The 15495-nt window shown below is 40.2% G+C and overlaps 1 long non-coding RNA gene across 3 annotated transcripts; it reads left to right on the forward strand.

Moving 5' to 3' along the window:
- Positions 1–12596: 12596 nt before the first annotated feature.
- Positions 12597–15046, forward strand: LOC136227336 (uncharacterized). Of its 3 annotated transcripts, none has more exons than XR_010688009.1 (3): positions 12597–13343; positions 13613–13710; positions 14776–15046. It is a non-coding gene; the product is annotated as an uncharacterized lncRNA (long non-coding RNA). The 3 variants fall into 3 exon arrangements; XR_010688011.1 differs by having other exon boundaries at positions 12597–13142; positions 13239–13710; XR_010688010.1 differs by having other exon boundaries at positions 12597–13058; positions 13239–13710.
- Positions 15047–15495: the final 449 nt, after the last annotated feature.

A 15495-nucleotide genomic window follows, 5' to 3' on the forward strand; every position in this document is an offset into this window, starting at 1 on the left:
ATTTTGCACCTAATACTGTGTTGGACCTACATGCAATGATTTGAGATGATAAACGATGAATCAGCCTCATTAGAATTAACCCTTTTCTTTACCTTATTTTCTCTTTTTCATCCACTCTAGGAAGCCCCTTTGAGCCTATATTTTTGTAGTTTGTAGATTTTTCTTTCGTTCTAACCTGATTTTGCAAACCACAACTTGGTTCGCTACTTAACCCCAATTTTTTGCAAAGCTCGAATTGAGCCTTTGATTTCTTCTAGCGCTTTATCTTTGTTTATGGCATTACAGTAGCAAGCCAAAAGGCTAAGAAGTGAATGAGCATCACTATCCCAAAAAGAAAAAAAAAAGAAGAGAAAAACAGAAAAAAGAAAAGAAAAGAGACGAACAAGAGGGAAGAACTTCATTCCCCAGTTCTTAAAAATAAAAAACGTCTCAAGAAAACATCCCAAAAAGTAAATAATAAGGGATGAATAAAAAGCTCAGTCACTTCATATTTGCTAAAGCCATTTAAACTTAGTTTTTGTAGCGCTAGAACTATTAACCCTTGTTGTACCTTTAACCCTCTAACCACATTACAACCCCGATTAGAGGCTGTTTTTGATATCATCGGAATCATATAGCATAGTAGAGGAACGCGGATGAACGTGCAAAATCAACGTAATCCTAAGCAAGAACATAAGCCGAGAGTAAACACTTTAGCCACCAAAATTGTGTGAAATGAGTGAACTACCTATGGTGAGGTGTTTTACTTAGCGATCCCCTCAAGCTCGTTTAATTGAACATGTGTCCTTTTGCTTAAAACTATGACCTATGATAATTGAAATGCGGCTTTTTGATATCGTGTCTCTACTTTGTATTTCCGAATGCATGTAATTACAGATGCTCGAAATTGTGTCAAGCACCTAGTCAAACCGGGAGGTTTTCTAGCTTGCTTGTGATTGCGGGTTTAGTTTTTTTAGTTTACTTGGGGACAAGTAAAGTTTTAAGTCCGAGGAGGTTTGATAGGGGTCAAAAACCCCTATCTTTGGGTACGGTTTTAGGACGGGTTTTAGCGTTATTTTGTTAATAAGCGAGCAATTCTCGCATTTAAATGCTTTTGTGTGAGTTAGTTAGAAATTGGAAACGTTTTATTTACTTTTCGTTGGTTAGCCTCGTTTTATGATCAATTTAGGCAAATACGGCCAAAATGGCATGCATATTATAATTTCGTCATCTTTTGAAGCTAATTGATCTGTCAAAAGTCGCACCAAACGAAGCGTTTGCTCAAATAAGCGATTGGGGGGTCAATTTAGCCCTTGGACTAATGTTGTTTGGAATTTATGTGCGTGTGCAGGTTAAAACATGATCAATTTCAGGCAAAAATCGTGTCTCGGGGACCCCCGGCAGTCGCTCGGCGAATTGAGCATCGGCGCGCAGCCCGGGCGCTGCTCGGCGAGCAGCCCAGGCACTGCCTAGGCACCGCCCAGGCACTGCTCAGGCACTGCCCAGGCACTGTGCCTGCTCGTCGAGCAGGCTGTGCCTGCTCGTCGAGCAGGCCACCAGAGGCCTGCTCGGCGAGCAGGCCGCCAGGCGCCTGCTCGGCGAGCAAGGGGCTGCTCGTCGCGAGTAGCCCTGCTCGCCGAGCAGCTCGCCCTGCTCGACGAGCAGACCTGCGGGAATTGGTCAAAAAGACCAATTTCGCCCCCACGATGCCACGATGGACCCCACGACTTCCTACATCAATAAGGACACGAATTAGGTCAAGAAAAGGGCCCGAGCCGCGTCTATAAATAGAGTTTTTCCAATGTAAATTAGATATCTTTTTCCTTTGTAATTTTCTTAGCTTTTCACCTTGAGAAATCCTCTCCACCTCCTCCATATCCTTCAAACCTCCATTGAAGACACATCCGAAGCTCCATGCACCGAGGATTGCTCAAGCTTCATCCTTAAATCCTAGAAAGACGCCTGCATTGGTAGACAGGTTCCCTGAAAGGGATTTTTCTTCTTTTACATTCTGTCTAGCCTCTGATACATGCTATGAATTCTAGGTTTATTGTAACTTCATGACAATGTTTCCATCTTTGATATATATTATAGTTCTTGTTTATTCAATTGTTTTGATGTTTTAATCTTTGTCTTACGCTTTGTCTGATTGGGTTAACTCATTCGATAATCCCAAAATTAGGTTGGCACATATTGCGAGCTGAATCTGACCTAGTCAGTGCCTATAGGATTGACGACCCTATAGAAGATTAAGCCCAAATTACTGAGCCTTAGAGCTAGTTTCGGCCTTACAAGGGAATCACGAACTAGGGACTTTAGGAGGATAGGTCGGGTTAATCGCCTTGGACACAAGTGACTTAGGTTTCAATTCAATTGTCTAAACATTCTATTTTCATTATCATCGTATCCCTTCATGTTCCTTCGGTTAATTGCATTGGTAAAAGATCACTTAGGAGTAGTTTAACTTAATTAGGGGTAGAGTAACTTAATTAGGCGTAGAATAACTTAGTTAGAATTGGAGTAACTTAAAAGATCCCTTTACTAATTAGCTGCAAGCTGAGAGGCACCAACAAGGCCAGATTCAGATTTCTCCCTATGTGGCTAACACACAGCTCGATCCGTGAGGTAATCTCCATACACTGGGCATCCTCCCACCTCTCTCTTCTGCCTGCACAGCTCCTAACTCACAAGTTAAAGACGTTGCACGCAGTCTTGAGGAAATGGAACAGAGAGGTTTTTGGAAGATTGTCAGTCAATATCGCAGAAGCTAAATCTAGGCTTGAGAGTATACAGCTTGAAATATCTAATATGGGGATGAGTTCAGATAGATCCGATCGACACAACCAGGCACAGGAGGAACTAGATCTGCAGCTTCACAGACAGGAGCTCATTTTCAAGGATCAGAGCCGAGTTAAATGGCTGAAGGCTGGATGCTCTAACAATCGAAGGGGTGCGCACAACAGACGAAGATATTATTGCACATCATGTTGTTGATTATTATTCTGAGCTTTTCACTGGAAACCCCCATCCCGTGGACTTGAGTCCTATCAGCGAAGTGATCCCCTCTCTTGTCACAGACGATGACAATGCCGCCCTCACTAGGCGCCCCTCTCCTGCAGAGATCAAGGCGGCAATTTTCGATCTAAATGGTGACAGTGCGCCAGGTCTAGATGGATTTGGTGGTCTATTCTACCATGCATTCTCGGATATTATTGGACGGGATGTCTGCGGTATGGTTTCTAGCTTCTTTGACTCAGGATACATCCTCCCGGGTATGAACTCCAACCTTATGGCTCTTATTCCAAAATTAAATGAAGCAACTGTTATCTCCCAATTCCGCCCTATTGTGATGGGGAATTTCAGCTATAAAATAATTTCCAAGATCCTTGATAGCGCGACGCCTAGTGGTAGAGTTTCTACGGCGAAATGTATATATTATGAGTGCGGACTCTATATCTATGGATGTGATCTTTATAAATTGCTCTTAACTCTACTAGACGCTACGACTACTTAGGGGCAAGTGTACCCCGTCGTATCAAGTAATAATCCGGTTAAGACCGGGTATCGAATCCACGGGATTTATAATTACAAGTATTAGACGACTCGGTTTCGTATGTTATTTAAGCGGCGATTACTTTGGGGTAAAGTAAGACACAACTACACACTATCCCTAACTATTGGCGACTCAGATTTGTGTAGCTAAAACCCTATGAAGTGGGATGAATATCGATAAGTTATAACCACGATAAATAACGACTCTAAATGTATACGGATAATAATTTACTCTTGCAAAGACGACTAAGTGTAGTAGGACCGACCCGTGAAGCACTTAGTCTACGTGATTCCTAGTCAAGGCGTGTCTAATGTGGGGGAATTAGAAACTAGGGCACGTAAGTTCAGTGGCTTATCAATTCCTACGGTTTCCGATTTGTCACTTCCGGTAGGGCAACACCTATATAACTCCCTAAGGATAGCCCGAATGGCGTCGGAAATCGCGTTCTCCTACACAATAATCAATTATCAATATCAAAACAAGTAGCAAACACTAACACGTAAAGGGAAATAGAGATTATAAACCATGAAATTATAAATATGAAATGTATATAAATGGAATACAACCAAGCCTAGTACATAGGAACAGTACAAGCTAATTAGCACGTAAAAGGGGAGAATCCGCCCTTGAAACTAGCTAACCGGACTCAAAGCCGTCTCCTAGGTCGTGGAGGTGGAACTCTCGAGCTTGGTGACGAATGGTGGAGCGGAACTTCGATGGAATGCCGAAACAACCGAACAAGCTCTCGAGGTGGAGAGTTTAGCTACAAAAACTGAATCTATACTACAACAATAATCAAAACAAGTATAGTTAGCTCTCTAGTGTGTAATTATTTCTTGGTATCAAATGAAGTTCAAGAGCTTCCTATTTATAGACATCAAGCAAGGGCAAGTTTGTAACTTCACAAAGTACAAGTATGGAGCAACATTATTTGGTGCAGAAATCCCATGATACGCCCCGCGTAAGTGCCCATTCCGTCAGAAATCTCCTGCATGTGGACCAATTCGTTGTCTTGTTGTTTCAAACACGCCCTGCGTAGCTAAAGTACGTCCCGCGTGTTTGAGTCTCTGAAGTTTTATTGCTTGAATTGGAGCTTTTACGCCGTGCGTAGCTGAAGTACGCCCCGCGTAAAAGAGTCTCTGAGTTTTTATCATTAAGGAATTGCCTGGTACGCCTCGCGTGTATGGTTATACGCCCCGCGTACGAAGAGTTGACTCAAGGAGACAGTGCAGTCTAACTTTCAGGATTAGGCCAATCATTTTCGACATGTGTCATACGCCCCGCGTATGCTGAGTCAATTCCACATGGCGCCTGCGGATAAGGTAATTATTGCTGATAACATGTTTCACGCCCCGCGTAAAGGATTGTACGCCCCGCGTATTTGAGTGGATTTTTTCTCCTTGCTCGTACCTGAAATACAAATCTTGCGAGCCGAGTTAGCTTGACGTTTTTATTTCCTAAACTAATCAAAAATACGGAAAATTAACTGAAAGTACGAGATTTATTTTTATTTCTTTATTTTATCAAAACACTTTATTTTTATAATTAAACTTATTTATTCTATCCAAAATCAACCCGTAAATCATGCTAAAAGATAGGGGTAAAATACCCCTATCAAACCTCCTCGGACTTTAAAGTTTTACTTGTCCTCAAGTAAAAGAAATCGAAAGACAAGGGATTGAGAAAATTAAGAAACAAACCGAAGGTTGGTTTTGCCAAGTGCGTGATTTCAAAGTTATGGTTTTGTGCAAAGGTTTCGGTAAGTACCTACGCAAATAATTGAGTACGAAACTTGTTGAAACCTCCATGATTAAGATTTAATAGGCAATATTAGCGGGGGTTGATTATCTTTTGAGAACCCGATAGTACCTCACCGAGGGATTTCGCTCTTACGCTCAATTTTAGGTGGGTCGGTGTTTTAGCACTCTTCTTTGCACTTACTCGAGATCATGTTGAATTTGCATTTTCATCCGGGTTTTTCCTCCTAAAATATGGTTAGGCAAAATTAAAAATGAACCCGGAGGGGGGTTGTAATGTGGGTGGCTTCTTTAGTGGTTAGTTTAAAGAAACTCGAGTTCAAAAATACCGTTTTGTGATTGCACCGTATCTTTGTTTATTTCGGCCTTGGCGAATTTTACAAAATATACTTCAAAATTGCTCGGGTGGAGCTTGAGAATGCCTTTTTATTTTTATCGTATCCTTTGTTTTGATAGAGGCACAAAAACAAAATTTTGAAAGCTTATGGTGCTCATTTGCTAAGGCCGTGACTTATTTCGGGTAATTCGGGTGCAACTTGGTTATATCGGTATTTGAACAAGAGGAAAAAGGGTTAAATGTTTAAAAGGGTGTTAACAAAAAGGTTGGTTAATAGGCTCGAAGGGGTTTCCTAATGTTCAATGAAAACGAGAAAAATAAATTAAGAAAAATTAGCCTAAGTGGGTTCGGTTTATCATCTATTGCCTTTTTACCAAAAATAAGTGTACTTAACCCGGTATTGGATGCAAATTTTATGAGTCGAGTGAAGTCAAAGCTCTCGAAAAATTGTGAAAGAATTAGAGTTCTCGTACGAACTCTTTTAGGCTCAAAAATACCTCACAAAGATTCGGGTTTAAATTGTGTAATATCAAGTCTTCGCTAAATTCTCAACTATCCCGTTTTTATTGCCGTTTTAAAGTTTATTATGGAGATAACATTTGGGTTAAGCCTCAATGCCTTAGTTTAGTATTAACCTAAGCTTTGCACAAATTCCCTAACTTCAAGATCAGGACTAAAATCTCTTAATTGAATCATTCCTTTATGTTCCGATGCTTTTATTTTTTACGACAAATAACGGAACTTTAGTTAATTTCCGAAGGAGGGATAGCGTATCGGGAAAATTTTAAAGAGTAAATAAATTAGTTTAATTATTTTGTAGGTTATTTAATTTTTATTTTTGTTTTTGGTAGTGCAAACCAAACTAAAAGTGCGGGGTTGCACGACCCTCCGCGTTATTTAAAATGACGCCTATTCCAAGGGCGTCGCAAAAAGAAGTTAAAACAAAAACAAAAATAAAGTAAGGAAGGAAAAGAAGACCCTTAGTGGTCAGGGGCCCTACGCGAGGCGTGCCCAGGGGGGTGCCCCGCGTAGGGTAGCATTTTTATTACGTTTTGAGTCAGAGACTCAAATACGCGGGGCGTAATAGGGGGGGCGCCCCGCGTAGGGCGGTGTTTTTATTGCTTTTGGAGGCAGAGACTCAAATATGCGGGGCGCAGGAACAGGGCGCTCTACGTGTTTGAGTTTCTGAACTTTAGGAGCCACGGAAAGGAACTCATACGCGGGGCGTAACAGGGGGTACACCCTGCGTGAAAGGTGTCCCTGGCATAATTTTGGATCAGAGGCACAAAGACGCGGGGCGTGCATAAGAAGACGCCCCGCGTATTATGTCAGATTGGGATTTGGCTTTCCGTGGGAGTGAAGCGAAACGAAGAAAACAAGAGAAAAAAAATGAATGGATATATACAGGGTTTGAGAGCATCAAACCAGCGCTACGTTTAGAGTTGGAGTAACTCGACTTTCCTTGGTAATGTGCAAGCTCATGGTGTGGCGAGGAGCGTGGTTTCGCCTTGTTGTGGAAAAACGCCGCCGCGGTATATCTTTAGACGGTGGCCATTGACCCGGAGGGTTGCATTGTCGGGACCTTGGATCTCAATTGCTCCGGAGGAGTGTACATTGATTACGGTGTATGGTCCCGACCACCGACTTTTTAATTTTCCGGGGAATAACCGGAGGCGAGAATTGTAGAGGAGAACTTGATCCCCCTTGGTGAACTCCCAAACCTGAATGTGCTTGTCGTGCCACCGTTTTGTACATTCTTTGTAAAGTTTGGCATTTTCGTACGACCCTAAGCGAAGTTCATCAAGAGTATTGAGTTGGAGGAGGCGGTGTTCTCCTGTAGCCTGCACGTCAAAATTTAAAAATTTCAGCGTCCAATATGCTTTATGTTCTAATTCTACGGGCAAATGGCATGATTTTTCAAAAACTAGACGATAAGGGGACATCCCGATGGGCGTCTTAAATGCCATACGGTAAGCCCAAAGAGCATCATCGAGCTTCAAGCTCCAGTCTTTCCTAGAGGAGTTAACCGTTTTTTCTAAAATGCGTTTTAACTCTCGGTTAGAAACCTCAACTTGCCCACTAGTTTGCGGGTGGTAGGGTGTAGAGACTCGGTGTGCAACCCCATATTTAAGTAAGAATTGATCGAATTGTCGGTTGCAAAAGTGGGAACCCCCGTCGCTAATGATAGTTCGAGGGGTCCCGAACCGAGTAAAAATGTTTTTCTTAATAAATTTCCCTACCGCCTTAGAGTCGTTTGAAGGTAAGGCAACGGCCTCTACCCATTTGGAGACATAGTCAACCGCTACAAGAATGTAAGCGTTGTTATGCGACTTAGGGAAAGGTCCCATGAAGTCTATCCCCCACACGTCAAAAAGTTCGCAGACTAAGATTCCTTGTTGGAGCATTTCATGTTTTCGGGAAATGTTTCCGCTCCTTTGACAAGCGTCACATGATTTGACGAAGTCTTGGGAATCTTTGGACAAAGTAGGCCAATAAAATCCACATTGTAAGACTTTTGCCATAGTCCGACTAGGGCCAAAGTGGCCCCCCGACTCTTGGGTATGACACATATGTAGCACATGATTAACCTCTTCTTCCGGTATACACCTACGAATAATGTTATCGGCACAAGATTTGAACAGATAGGGTTCTTCCCAAAAATAATGCTTAGCATCGTGAAAGAATTTCTTACGCTGCTCATATGTAAGGTGTGGGGGAAGAATATTACCGGCTTTGTAGTTTGCCATATCGGCATACCAAGGTAAAGATGTTACCGCGTAGAGTGCTTCGTCGGGAAAGGTCTCCTTAATCTCAATAGCTTCCGGAGATTCGCCTTGCTCGACTTGCAAGCGAGAGAGATGATTGGCCACAACATTCTCCACTCCTTTTTTTTATCTTTGATCTCGATGTCGAATTCTTGTAGGAGTAGGATCCACCGTATCAAGCGTGGTTTGGCGTCCTGCTTAGTCATCAAGTACTTGAGAGCTGCGTGGTCAGTGTATACGATAATTTTGGATAACACAAGATATGACCTAAATTTATCGAAAGCAAAAACAACGGCAAGCATCTCCTTTTCCGTGATGGAATAGTTTTGTTGGGCCTCATTGAGCGTTTTGCTTGCATAATAGATAGGGCGAAAGAGTTTATCCACCCGTTGGCCCAAACAAGCACCTACAACCAAATCACTCACATCACACATGAGTTCAAAGAGGAGGTTCCAATCGGGTTTCACCATGATAGGTGCATTAACTAGTTTCTCCTTTAGCGTATTAAATGCAAGTAAACATTCGGGGGAAAAACTAAATTCTGCATCCTTTGCAAGGAGTTGGGTCAAGGGGGTTGCTATCTTAGAGAAATCCTTGATGAATCGTCTATAGAACCCCGCATGACCCAAGAAACTTCGAATTCCCTTAACGTTGATTGGTGGAGGTAGTTTTTCAATTACCTCGATCTTGGCCGGATCGACCTCGATCCCCTCTCCGGACACCTTGTGTCCCAAAACAATGCAATCTTGAACCATAAATTGAGATTTTTCCCAACTGAGCGCAAGGTTAGTGTCTTCGCAACGTTGGAGGACTTTATCAAGATTACTTAAACAAATCTCAAAGGACGACCCAAAAACAGAAAAATCGTCCATGAAGACTTCCATGAAATCCTCAATCATTTCAGAGAATATAGCCGTCATGCACCTTTGAAAGGTGGCGGAGGCGTTACAAAGCCCAAATGGCATCCGCCTATATGCAAATGTCCCATACGGACAAGTGAATGTCGTCTTTTCTTGATCCGAAGGATCGATGGGAATTTGCATATAACCGGATAAGCCATCGAGGGTGCAAAAGAATTTATGACCCGCCATTCTTTCCAACATTTGGTCGATGAACGGCAAGGGAAAATGATCTTTTCGGGTGGCTTCGTTAAGTTTCCTATAATCAATGCATACTCGCCACCCGGTTACTTTCCGTGTGGGGATTAATTCCCCTTGATCATTTTCCGTCACCGTTGTGCCCCCCTTTTTGGGAACACATTGGACCGGGCTAACCCATGGACTATCGGAGATAGGAAAGATTATACCTGCATCGAGGAGTTTGATTACCTCGGCCTTCACTACCTCTTTCATATTGGGGTTAAGCCGTCGTTGCGGCTGCATGGAGGGCTTGACTTTATCCTCCATAAAGATGCGGTGTGTGCAAATGGTGGGGCTCATCCCTTTTATGTCGTGAATGGTCCACCCAAATGCGCCTTTGTGTTTTTGTAACACCGCAATTAATGCTTCCTCCATTTCCGCTATCAAAAGCGAAGAAATAACAACCGGTAAGAAATTAGGAGGTTGCAAAAATACGTATTTTAAATTAGGAGGCAAGGGTTTAAGTTCCAAAGTAGGAGGTTCCTCAAGAGAGGTCTTCGGCTTTGCTTTGCTATCCCGGTCTAAACCCTCAAACCGGCTCCTTGCCAACAGACATTGTTCTATTTCGGAGGAGTATTCAAATGGCTTGTTCAATGGTTCCTCATCCAAATGCTCAATACCATCTATTTCCGAAGAGGTTCCCGCAGAAGACCTATCATAAAATTCTTCAACAAAAAGATCAATAGAGTCCACGGAGTTTAAAAAATTGCAATCCGCCATGGTATTTGATGGAAATTTCATGGAGTTATACACGTTAAATTCTACCTCTTCGTCTTGCAACCGTAGGATGAGCTTACCTTCGTGGACGTCAATGAGAGTCCTAACTGTTGCAAGGAATGGTCGTCCTAGGAGGATTGGTACCAAATCGTCTTCTGCCATGTCGAGCACTACAAAATCGGCGGGGAAAATGAACTTGTCCACTTTCACTAAGACATCCTCCACAATTCCTTTTGGTCGGGCAATGGATCTATTGGTAGGCTTAAGTTCTCCTAAGCCGAGCTTCCTGAATACACATAAAGGCATTAGATTGATGCTAGCACCCAAATCACATAAAGCTCTCCTAAACTCAACATTACCAATCGTGCAAGGGATAGAAAAACTACCTAAATCCTTGAGTTTAGGTGGGAGTTTGTTTGTTATAATCGCGGAGCATTCCTCCGTGAGAGCTACTGTCTCATTATAATCCAACTTCCTCTTTTTGGCAAGGATTTCTTTAAGAAACTTCGCATATGTGGGCATTTGCTCCAATGCTTCCGCAAGTGGAATGTTAATGTGAAGTTTCTTAAAAATTTCCAAAAACTTGCCGTATTGGTGGTCCAATTTTTCCTTTTTAAGTCGTTGTGGAAAAGGGAGCTTCGGTACGTAAGCTCCAATTGGATCACACACATTTTTATTCTTATCCAAGGAAGTCGCGGGTTTTGGATCCGAACCGGGGTTGCTTACCACTTCCGGTTCGTCACTTACCTGTGGAGCGGGTGGAGTCGCTTTTGGAACCGGTGGTTCCAAACCCTTACCACTACGGAGAGTTATTGCTTGTGCGGTCTCCCAATCTTTTGGTCTCGGGTTTTGTTCGGTGTTAATCGGGGGAGACCCATGTTGTCTCCTTTGTCGTTGGCGACTTAATTGGGCCACTTGCTGTCCCAAGTCCCTGCAAAATGCTTCATTGTTAGCAAGACGGGAAGATATTTCTTTAAGAAGATCAATTACCGTTGCGTCTTGTGCATCGCTAGGAGGTTGTGATTTTTGCCTTTCTTGGTCATGAGGGAATTGGCCCAACCCTTGTTCCACAAATTTACCATAGAGTTCGGACGGGGGCTTCAACACATTCCGCTTGTTATCATAAGATGGAATGTGTTGAAGCCTCCTTCCGTTATTATTATTGTTATGGTGGTGATAAGCATGTGTGTTAGGATAGGGGTTATAATGAGAATTATACTTTTGTTGTCCCCCTACATAACTTACGCTTTCGGCGTCATCGGCAAAAGGGCTTCCGGCTTGACAATCCTTACCTTGGTGGCCACCAGTGAGAGCACACTAGGACTTGTGCTGAATTTTGGAGGCTCATTTGCGCCATTAAAGCGTCCAGTTTCTTATTCATTTCGATCATGAAGATTGTGGAAGCCTCGTCCTCTACGGCAAAGGTTTGATGCTGCGAGGGTCCGGCAAGCCGATCTTCTTGCCATTGGACGCTTTTCCTAGCTAATTCGTGAATGAGCTCATACGCCTCGCTTGCCGATTTGCGAAACAAATCCCCACCTGCGGCAGAATCAACGGTTGCATGATTAGTAGGCGTTAAACCATGATAAAAAGTACTTACTAGATCATGCTTAGGGATATCGTGATGGGGACACACTAGTACAGAAATGGCCTATGGCCACGGCTTATTTGCCACGGTTTTGTTAAGCACCGTGGCAAATAATGTTATTTGCCACGATTCTGTTAGAAACCGTGGTAAATAATGTTATTTGCCACGGTCCTACAAGGAACCGTGACAAATAACACTTTATTTGCCACGGTTCATACATGGACCGTGACAAATAACACTTTATTTGCCACGGTTCCTACAGGGACCATGGTAAATAAGGTATTATCTGCCACGGTTTCATACAACCATGGCACAAAGTACCTTATTTTCCACGGTTCTTAACAGAACCATGATAAATAATATTAATTCAATAATAAATCAATATTAAATATAATTAAATATTTATTTATCTAATCTAATTAATTTATTTAATTAACGTATTTAATAATTTATGAATTTTATAACTTAAATTATATATAGCATAGATAATTTTTAAAATTTAGTTTAACTATATATAAACAAAATTATATTTAATAGTTTTAATTTATTATTATATATAACTTTTATAATAATTCATATTTTCATACTTTTTTAATTAATAACATGAATATTTCAATTAATATATAATTTCAAATACTAATTTTTTCTTTATAAATGATACAAAATAAAATAAATAAAACTAAAATATTATATATGTATATTTTTAGTCCTTAAGACTCACTAGTACTGAAATGACTTTTGATCAAATGGCTCTCATTTAATCTAAATAAATTCATCTCAAACTTAATTTAACCCTAGACCTAAACTAGCCCCATCTTCTCTCTTTTCACTCCACTAACACAGATGGGAAATCAGAAACGAATGGCCAGACGACTTGACTCTTTTGCAGACACCGATGATGATGGCAGCTCCGCCCTGTTCGCGTGTTCTACGTTTTGCCATTCTTTCGTTCTTCCGTCCGTATTCATCGTGGCTCTACCTCTGTCTTCTCTGTTATGCAGTTCATCGAGGCTGGTCCGTGTTCATCATAGCTCCCTCGTTCGTCTCTTCCGTTCGTCGTTATCCAGAAACTATGGATGTCGTCTTGCTCTTGCTTGGGTTCATCAATAAAGGAGATGATGCTGCTCATATCCCTGGTGATCACCTTAGAGGTGTAAATCCATAAGACATTGAAGAACAGGTGAAAGTGCTCCTAAGCTGAACAGCGATTTGAGATCTGGCTGGTAAACTGTTTGGTTGCCGAGAAAATTGTAGAGATTTGATTTTTTTTCATTTAATTTATTTCCATTTTATAGCATCTGAAAATGGTAATTATCCCAAATCAAAGCTGCGCTTTATTGAATACTAAATTCTGCTTCCTTAGCTTAATTACATTATATGTAATTGATTTAAATCTTGAAAAGGTTTGAGCTCTGGAATGATAAGATTCGAAGATGGGAAGAAAAGGAAATTGGTTTTCTAGTGTAAGGAAAGCTCTCAGCCCTGATTCAAATTAGAAGAAAGCTCCGGTATTTTAACTTTCAGTTTTCGGGAATTTATTTTTCCCATACCATACAAATTTAGTGGTATATTTCATACTGCCTTAACAGAAGATCCAACATGAACCTATTTATCCTTAATTTTTTGGTTTCGTGTTTGCATCCCCTAAAGTATGAAAAGGGAGAATAGATTTAGAATTCATATCTAGTGGAGCTTAGGAGGCGCAATATAGAATCAAATTAGACATGGTGGTTTTTGTTTTTCATGTGTTCTCATTTGTTACTTTTTCCCCTTCCAGGTTTCAATTAGACATGGTGTGATGAATGGGGAATTGGAGTTCAAATTTTGTGGTTTGTCTGATGCTAATCCAAGCTCTTTGATAAGGTTAATGTTGAGGTAAGATTCTTAATATGAAATGTGCATTCAGGGCCTGCTATTGATATGTCTGTTAACTGCATCATCCATTAGTACATGGCAAAATGGGTAACAGCTGCATATCTTATGGGATGAAGGAACTGATTTGGACCATTTTACCAGTCTAAAGCATTTGAGAATCTCAAGTTGTAAGGAGCTCGGGTCATTAGGCTTTACTCTCTCCATTAAAACCTAGAGAGAGTAACACTTTGTGAGATAGCTATTAACTCAATATTTGAGAACAATGACTTAAGTTAAGTTAATATTAACTCAAACTTAGACATGTACTGCTTATTGACTTAAGTTCTTCCCATAGAGAACAATGATATAATCTAACATGGACATTAGAGAGTTGTATCTTGAGGTTAAATTTGTATGAAGTAATAACATTTATTTTCTATTGAACAAATTAAATGTCTGGGTGGTTTGGCAGTAAAGGAGAATACCTTTAAGTTTCAATTGTTGTTCATTAAATTACAAAATCAATGCATTTACGTTTCATTCAAATAGTCTCATTATATTAGATTAAATTACATCAATTTAGATTACAAATAGTGTGTTATGTATGTTCCCAAGTTATATATTCATTAAGTTTTATAGACCCGATGGAGTTTGATCAATCATCATTAGATTAAAATTCTAACCTGAAAAAATCTATACCTTATTTGATTACTTAATTTTTCTACCTTAAGATTTTAATTTAATGGTGAGTGATCAAATTTTTGATCAGTTTACCTTTTCCACCTAATATACACATTAGTTAGAAAATACTTAGTAATTATAGTCTGGAAAACCTGGATTTAAATGTACAAAATAGTAAAATTTTACTCCTATTCTTTTTAAGCAAGGTTGATTTTATCCTACTTTATAGAAAATTTGAACGAATTGGTTTAACCGCTATTTGACTGTCATATCAAACCGATAAATTGAAACAATTACCTATAATTGTATTATTTTACTAATAACATAGTAAATATTTATACTTTTATGGAAGCTACTTGTATGATTATATTTAATGTCTTCATTAATTATGATTCATTTTTTTAGGTAATGGATTGATGGCAAGGAGTTTGAAGTGGAACAGGGGATGATTGAATTCGAAATTTACAAATTAGTTAGCATTATCACCAGGAACATCAATTAGATTTATTATGTTTTCTTGTTTTTTATTGATTGTTTTGTTAGAGCTTATGCCGATAAAGTCAAATTATTCTTTTTTCTTCTTTCAATTTTACTTTGAAATTCTATTGATCTACTTGGTAGCAGATAAGATTGATTTTGCTCATCTTTATACTGTTACTTTTGAATTAGATGTGTGTATCGCAACTTCGATTTGCTTTTTCCACCATGGTATAGTTTCATAATATTTGAATTCAAATATCATCTATGGTAACTAATCTCTCCGTTTACCATTAATTATTATTACAGTAGGAAAAAAATAGAGCAGGTTCAATTTGAACCTGCTGCTGTAAAATTGTTAAAAACAATAACATTAGGGTCGGTTGTTCGTAACAACCGACTCTAATGTTATTGTTTTTAGCCACGGTTGTTACAATAACTGACTCTAATGATCAGAGCATTAGAGTCGGTTGTTACAAACAACCGTAGCTAAAGATCCTTTTAGCCATGGTTATTTGAAACAACCATGGCCAAAACATAAGGCATTAGAGTCGGTTATACATAAAAACTGACTCTAATGCCTTTTTGGCCACGGTCAACCAACCGTGACTAAAGATACCAAGCATTTGCCATGCCCCCTTTTGGTCA

This window comes from Euphorbia lathyris, chromosome 4 (genome assembly GCF_963576675.1).
Source record: "Euphorbia lathyris chromosome 4, ddEupLath1.1, whole genome shotgun sequence".
NCBI classification, from domain to species: domain Eukaryota; kingdom Viridiplantae; phylum Streptophyta; class Magnoliopsida; order Malpighiales; family Euphorbiaceae; genus Euphorbia; species Euphorbia lathyris.